Source organism: Otolemur garnettii, unplaced genomic scaffold, assembly GCF_000181295.1.
Source record: "Otolemur garnettii isolate 467f Iridium unplaced genomic scaffold, OtoGar3 scaffold00007, whole genome shotgun sequence".
NCBI classification, from domain to species: domain Eukaryota; kingdom Metazoa; phylum Chordata; class Mammalia; order Primates; family Galagidae; genus Otolemur; species Otolemur garnettii.
This window is the reverse complement of record NW_003852402.1, coordinates 901,127-907,068: the sequence shown is the minus strand read 5'-3', so window position 1 is coordinate 907,068 and position 5,942 is coordinate 901,127. Positions and strand designations below refer to the sequence as shown.

The 5,942-nt window shown below is 44.2% G+C and overlaps 1 protein-coding gene across 6 annotated transcripts in view; it reads right to left on the bottom strand.

Annotated features, from left to right (window-relative positions):
* BRD1 (bromodomain containing 1) overlaps window positions 1–5,942 on the bottom strand; it is a 57,032-nt gene that overhangs the window by 49,638 nt on the left and 1,452 nt on the right. The window lies entirely within an intron of this gene.

Genomic DNA, 5,942 nt, shown 5'->3' with positions numbered 1-5,942 from the left:
CTAGGCATTCCATTTGAGCATTTTTTTTTTTTTTGGCGGGGCCGGGCTGGGGATTCGAACCCGCCACCTTAGGTGTACGTGGCTGGCGCCTTAGCCAGTTGAGCCACAGGCGCCGAGCCCAAGATAAACATTTTTAAATCAATTTTATTTCTACCTACTAACAATGACCACGGAGACGCTGAATGCAACACAATTTACAATGGCTCAGAATAAAATACTAGGTATAAATTTAATGAAACATGCATAAAATTTGTATGCTGAAAACTATAAAATGCTGGGTGGCGCCTGTAGCTCAAAGGAGTAGGGCATCGGCCACATACGCTGGAGGTGGCAGGTTCAAACCCAGCCCTAGCCAAAAACTGCAAAAAAAAAACAAAAAACCTATAAATGCTGATGAAAAAAATCAAAGATCTGAATAAATGAAGAAATATATCATCTTTGTTGACTAGAAGACTCAAAATGGTAAAAATGCCTGTTTTCTCCAAATTGTCATATAAGTTTAACTCAAACCCTACCAAAATCCCAGCAAGAATTTTGGTAGATACAGACAAGATTATACTAAAATGTGTATGGAATTTTAGGAATGATAATAACTAAAAGCATTTTGAAAACAGAACAAAGCAGGAAGAATCAGTCTACCTGATGACAATCCTGAAAAGCAAAGCTGTGTGGGACTACAGAGGGGCAGACACACCCACTAAGGGGACAGAAAGAGCCCACAAGTGACCCACACAAGTTATGTGCAAGCATTTCTGCAGACAAAGGAGGGCCTTGTTAACAAGGTAACGGTGGTGTAGCTATGGGACGTCCACAGGAAAGGAAGAGGAGGAGGAGAAACACCTCAGCCTTGCATCTCACACCTTATACAAAAATTAACTAAGTGGATCATGAATGTAAAAGAAACCCTACAAAACTTTTAGGGAAAAATATTTGGATTCTAGAGCTAGACATAACAAGCATGCACCATAAAAGAAAATACTGATAAATGAGACCTCTTTTAAAACTTTTGCTCTGCCAAAGACCCTGTTCAGAGGATGAAAAGACAGGCCACAGACTGAGAAAATATTTATACCTGTCTGACAAAGGACTTGTGTAAAGAATATTTACAAACTCTGAAAACTCAACAGTGAAATAATAAGCAGGACCAGACATGGTGGCTCACACCTGTAACCCCAGCACTTTGGGAGGCCATGGTGGGTGAATTCCTTGAGCTCAGAAGTTCAGGACCAAGAGACCAATCCAACCAAGAGGGAGACCCTGTCTCTAATGAAATTGGAAAAACAAGCCAGGCATTATGGTGGGCACCTGAGACAGGAGTTCAAGGATCACTTGAGCCCAGGCCTTTGAGGTTTCTGTGAACTATAGTGGAAACTCTACCCAGGGTAACAAAGTGAGACTCTGTCTCAAAAAAAAAAAAGCAATTCAGTTTAAAAAGCAGCAAAAGAAATGAAGAGACATTTCAAGAGGAGGATAGGCAGAATAAGCCCTGTGAAGATGCCATTGTCATCAGCCACTAGGGAAATACAGAATCAGACCACAGCGGGATGTCACACCTATTAAAATGGCTAAAATAAGGCAACACCCATAGCTTAGTGGGTAGGGCGCAGGCCACAGTACACCCAGACTGGCAGGTTCAAACCAGGCCCCACCAGCTAAAATGACAGCTCTAAAAAAAAAAAAAAAAGCTGGGCATTGTGGCAGGCACCTGTTGTCCCAGTTACTTGGGAGGCTGAGGCAAGAGAATCACTTAAGTCCAAGAGTTTGAGGTTGCTGTGAGCTGTGACACCACAGCACTTTACCCAGGGCAACAGTTGAGACTCTGTCTCAAAAAAAAGGGGGGGGGGGCTAAAATAAAAAGCAGTGACAACGCCAAACAATGGCAAAGATGAGAAACACAACCTCTCATACATTGCTGGCAGGAATGTAAAATGGTACAGCCATTCTGGAAAACAGCTTGGAAGCTTGTTCCAAATTGCACTCCTGGGCGTTCATCCCAGAGAAATGAAGACTTTTTGCTCACACCAAAACCAAAGCTTACATGTGAATGCTCGTAACACCTATACGAGGTGTCATAATTAAGTCCAGGAACTTGGCACTTTGCATTTACTTTGGCAGCTCTGTACAAACAGCACAACAAGGTCCATAACTTTGGTACATCAGCATCTCACAGTGATGTTCATGTCAATGAGTTGCAGTGTCTTACTAAACGGCATTCATTATTGTTGCATGTTTTTTTGTGTCGTTATAAGAATGTTGGAGCTTGAGTTAGAGCAACGAACAAATATTAAATTTCTTGTTAAACTTGCCAAAAGTAGAAATGAAATCAGGGACATATTAGTCCAAGTTTATGGGGATAATGGTCATAAAGAAAATGGCAGTGTACAAATGGCTTAAACATTTTCTGAGGGGAGTGTCACTTATGAAGAGAAATCAGGGTGGCCAGTAATGAGAAGAACTGATGAAAACACCTCAGAAATTCATCAAAGTGTGCATCAAAATCATTGGCTGACTGGAGAAGCATAGCAGACCAAATCAACATCAATAGAGAAACAAGAAAACCTTAACTGAAAATCTTGGCATGAGAAAGGCATGGCTCTTGCATCACGAGAGTGCACCAGCTCACATGGCACTGTCTATGCAGGAGTTTTTAGCCAGTTAACAAATAACTATATTGGAACTCCCTCCCTACTCATCTGATCTGGCCCCCAGCGACTTTTTTCTTTAACCAAAGATGAAATATTGAAAGGAAACAAGAGGCTGAAGGTTGATTGGGCCCAGGAATTCAAGGTGACAGAGAGCTATGATTGTGGTACTGCATTCTAGCCTGGTGACAGAGGGAGACCATGTTTGAAAAAAAAAAAAAGCAAACAAGAAAAAGAACACACCTTTGATTTATTCAACAGCTTTGGATAAACCTCTAGGGAATTACACTGAGCAAAAGTAGCCAATCCCACCTTGGCGCCTATGGTTCAAGAGACTAAGGCGCCAGCCACATACACCAGAGCTGGCATATTCCAATCCAGCCTGGACCTGCCAAACAACAATGACAATTGCAACCAAAAAATAGCTGGGTATTGTGGCAAGCATCCAGTCCCAGCTACTTGGGAGGCTAAGGCAAGAGAATCGCTAAAGCCCAGGAGTTTGAGGTTGCTGTGAGCTGTGATGCCATGGCACGCTACCCAGGGCGACAGCTTGAGGCTCTGTCTAAAAAAAAAAAAGTAGCCAATCCCAAAATGTCACTTCTATGAGACTGAATTCATGTAACACTTTCTAAATGACACCATTTTAGAAAAAGAAGGCAGATGAGTGGTGGCCAGGGGTTAGTATCAGGGTGGGGACAGAAGGTGGTTGTCATTATAAAAGAGCAGCATGAGCAACCCTGCAGAACTGGACTCTTCAGTACCTTGCCTGTGGGTACGAACCTCCCTGGGGGATGAAACTGTGTAGCATGTAATGGGCACACACCAAGGACACGTAAAACTGGGCAAACCGGGTTGAGACAGGGCGTGGGCATCACTGCCCTGGCTGTACTTCTCTGCTATGGTTTTGTAACATGGGCCCATTAGGAAAAGCTGAGCAAAGCATACATTACATCACTTGTGTTATTTCTTAGAACTGCATATGAATCTACAATTATCTCAATAAAAATTTCAGCTAAGAAATTTCATGCTACTGGCTCGGCACCTGTGGCTCAAGTGGCTGGGGCGCCACATACACCTAAGGTGGCGAGTTTGAATCCAGCCCAGGCCTGCCAAAGAACAATGACGGCTACAACCAAAAAATGGCCAGGTGTTGTGGCGGGCGCCTGTAGTCCCAGCTACTTAGGAGGCTGAGGCAGGAGACTCGCTTGAGCCCAGGAGTTGGAGGTTGCTGTGAGCTGTGAGGCCATGGCACTCTACCCAGGGGACTAGCTTGAGGCTCTGTCTCAAAAAAAAAAAAAAAAAGAAAAGAAATTTCATGCTACTAATTTTTTCTAAGGAAGTATCCAGAAGGATCTGTGTAGGAACGATAATGGTCATGCTTCTCTTTTTTTTTTTTTTTTTTTGCAGTTTTTGGCCAGGGCTGGGTTTGAACCTGCCACCTCTGGCATATGGGGCCAGCACCCTACTCCTTTGAGCCACAGGCACAGCCTGGTCATGCTTCTCTCTTTTTTTAAATTTGAGACAGAGTCTCACTATGTTGCTTGTAGGATGCCATGGTGTCATAGCTCTCAGCAACTTCAAACTCCTGGGCTCAAGTGAGGCTCTTGCCTTAGCCTCCCAAGTAGCTGGGACTACAAGCACCCTCCATGACGCCTGGCTATTTTTAGAGGTAGGTTCTCACTCTTGCTTAGGCTGGTCTTGAACTCAGCTCAAGTAATCCGCCCACCTCAGCCTCCCAAAGTGTTAGGGTTACAGGTACAAGCCCCTGTGCCCGGCCTAGTCATGCTTCTCAGTGAGTTGTTTTGATAAGGAAACAGACACACCTGGGATCTTGACTAAAAGCAGAAAACTGTCTTTTCTTTATTCTCACACAGACTGCTTTGTTTCTGACACCAAATGTGGGGGCAGTTTTCATGTATCAACCAACTCGGCACCAAGTGGATGTCCAATAATTCAGTTTAATTCTGATGCTATGTCCATGACATCAGTGTCCAATCTTATAGGTTAGGGGGCTCAATCACAGAAGACAGCCCCCACTTCAGTCTTGGCCCCTGGCACTTCTGCTCAAGCAGATGTAAATCCAGGGCTCCTGTGCTCCCTACCATGGGGTGGGTTATTTGCTAGAATGGCTCACAGAACTCAGGGAAACACGTTTACCAGTTTATTATAAAAGACATGATAAAAGATACACATGGTCAGATGAAAAGGTGCCCAGGATCACAGGAAAAAGTTGGGACCCCTCCCAGAAGCTTCTGTCCCGAATAGCTGGAGTGTGCCCCCCAAACGTGGATGCATTTGTCAACCTAGAAGCTCTCTGAATCCTACCATTTAGGGATTTTTCTGGAGGCTTCGTCATGTAGGCATGTTGGATTATTAATTCAATCTCCAGCCCCTCTGCCCTTCCCAGAGGTTAGGGGATGGGTCTGAAAGTTCCAGTCTTTCTGGTGACCAGCCCCTATCCGACAGCCACCAGGAGTTGCCTCATTAGAACAAGGGATGTCTCTATTGCTCAGGAAATTCCACTGGATTGAGGAGCCCTGTGTAAGACACTGCTGTCACCCCATCACTCAGGAAATGACAAGGTTTGGGAGCTCTATGTCAGCAACCAGGACAGACACGAGATCCTTCTTTCTTGGTATGTCCCAACTGCAAAGGGGTGTGTGCTCACACTTGCCATGCAGGGTCAGGCAGCTGCAGCTGTGATGTGGGGGACTCAGAAGTGGAAACAGCAGTTTACAAAGGAGTACATAAAGCAAAATATTTCTTTTTTTAATCTACAGTGTAGTATAAAAACCTGGACAATACGTCTACCTAATTGATTTCAAAGTTATCCTTTCCGGATATGACTATTTTTTTTTTAAAGAATTTTTGCTGGGGGCAGCACTTGTGGCTCAAAGGAGTAGGCACTGGCCCCATATGCCGGAGGTGGCAGGTTCAAACCCAGCACCAGCCAAAAACTGCAAAAAAAAAAAAAGAGAGAGAGAGAGAGAGACAGAGTTCCAGCAAAAAGCTGACTCCAAAAATGACAGGATGACACATAGTAGATGATGAAAGAACGGCATGACAGAAAAATAAGAGAAAAGGGACGCAGAGGTAACACCCAAATAGCTTCAGAGATGGAGAGGAAGGATGTGGAAGTCACAAAGGACAGCTGGAAGGTGACCCAGCTGCTGGTGGGGCAGAACAAACAATGTTTTTTGGCAACTGTAGCAAACACTGCAATATACAAGGAAGAGAGATGATGGGCTTGTACTGGTGATAACCGAGAATTATTAAAGCCTGTGTAAGAACTGTTACCAT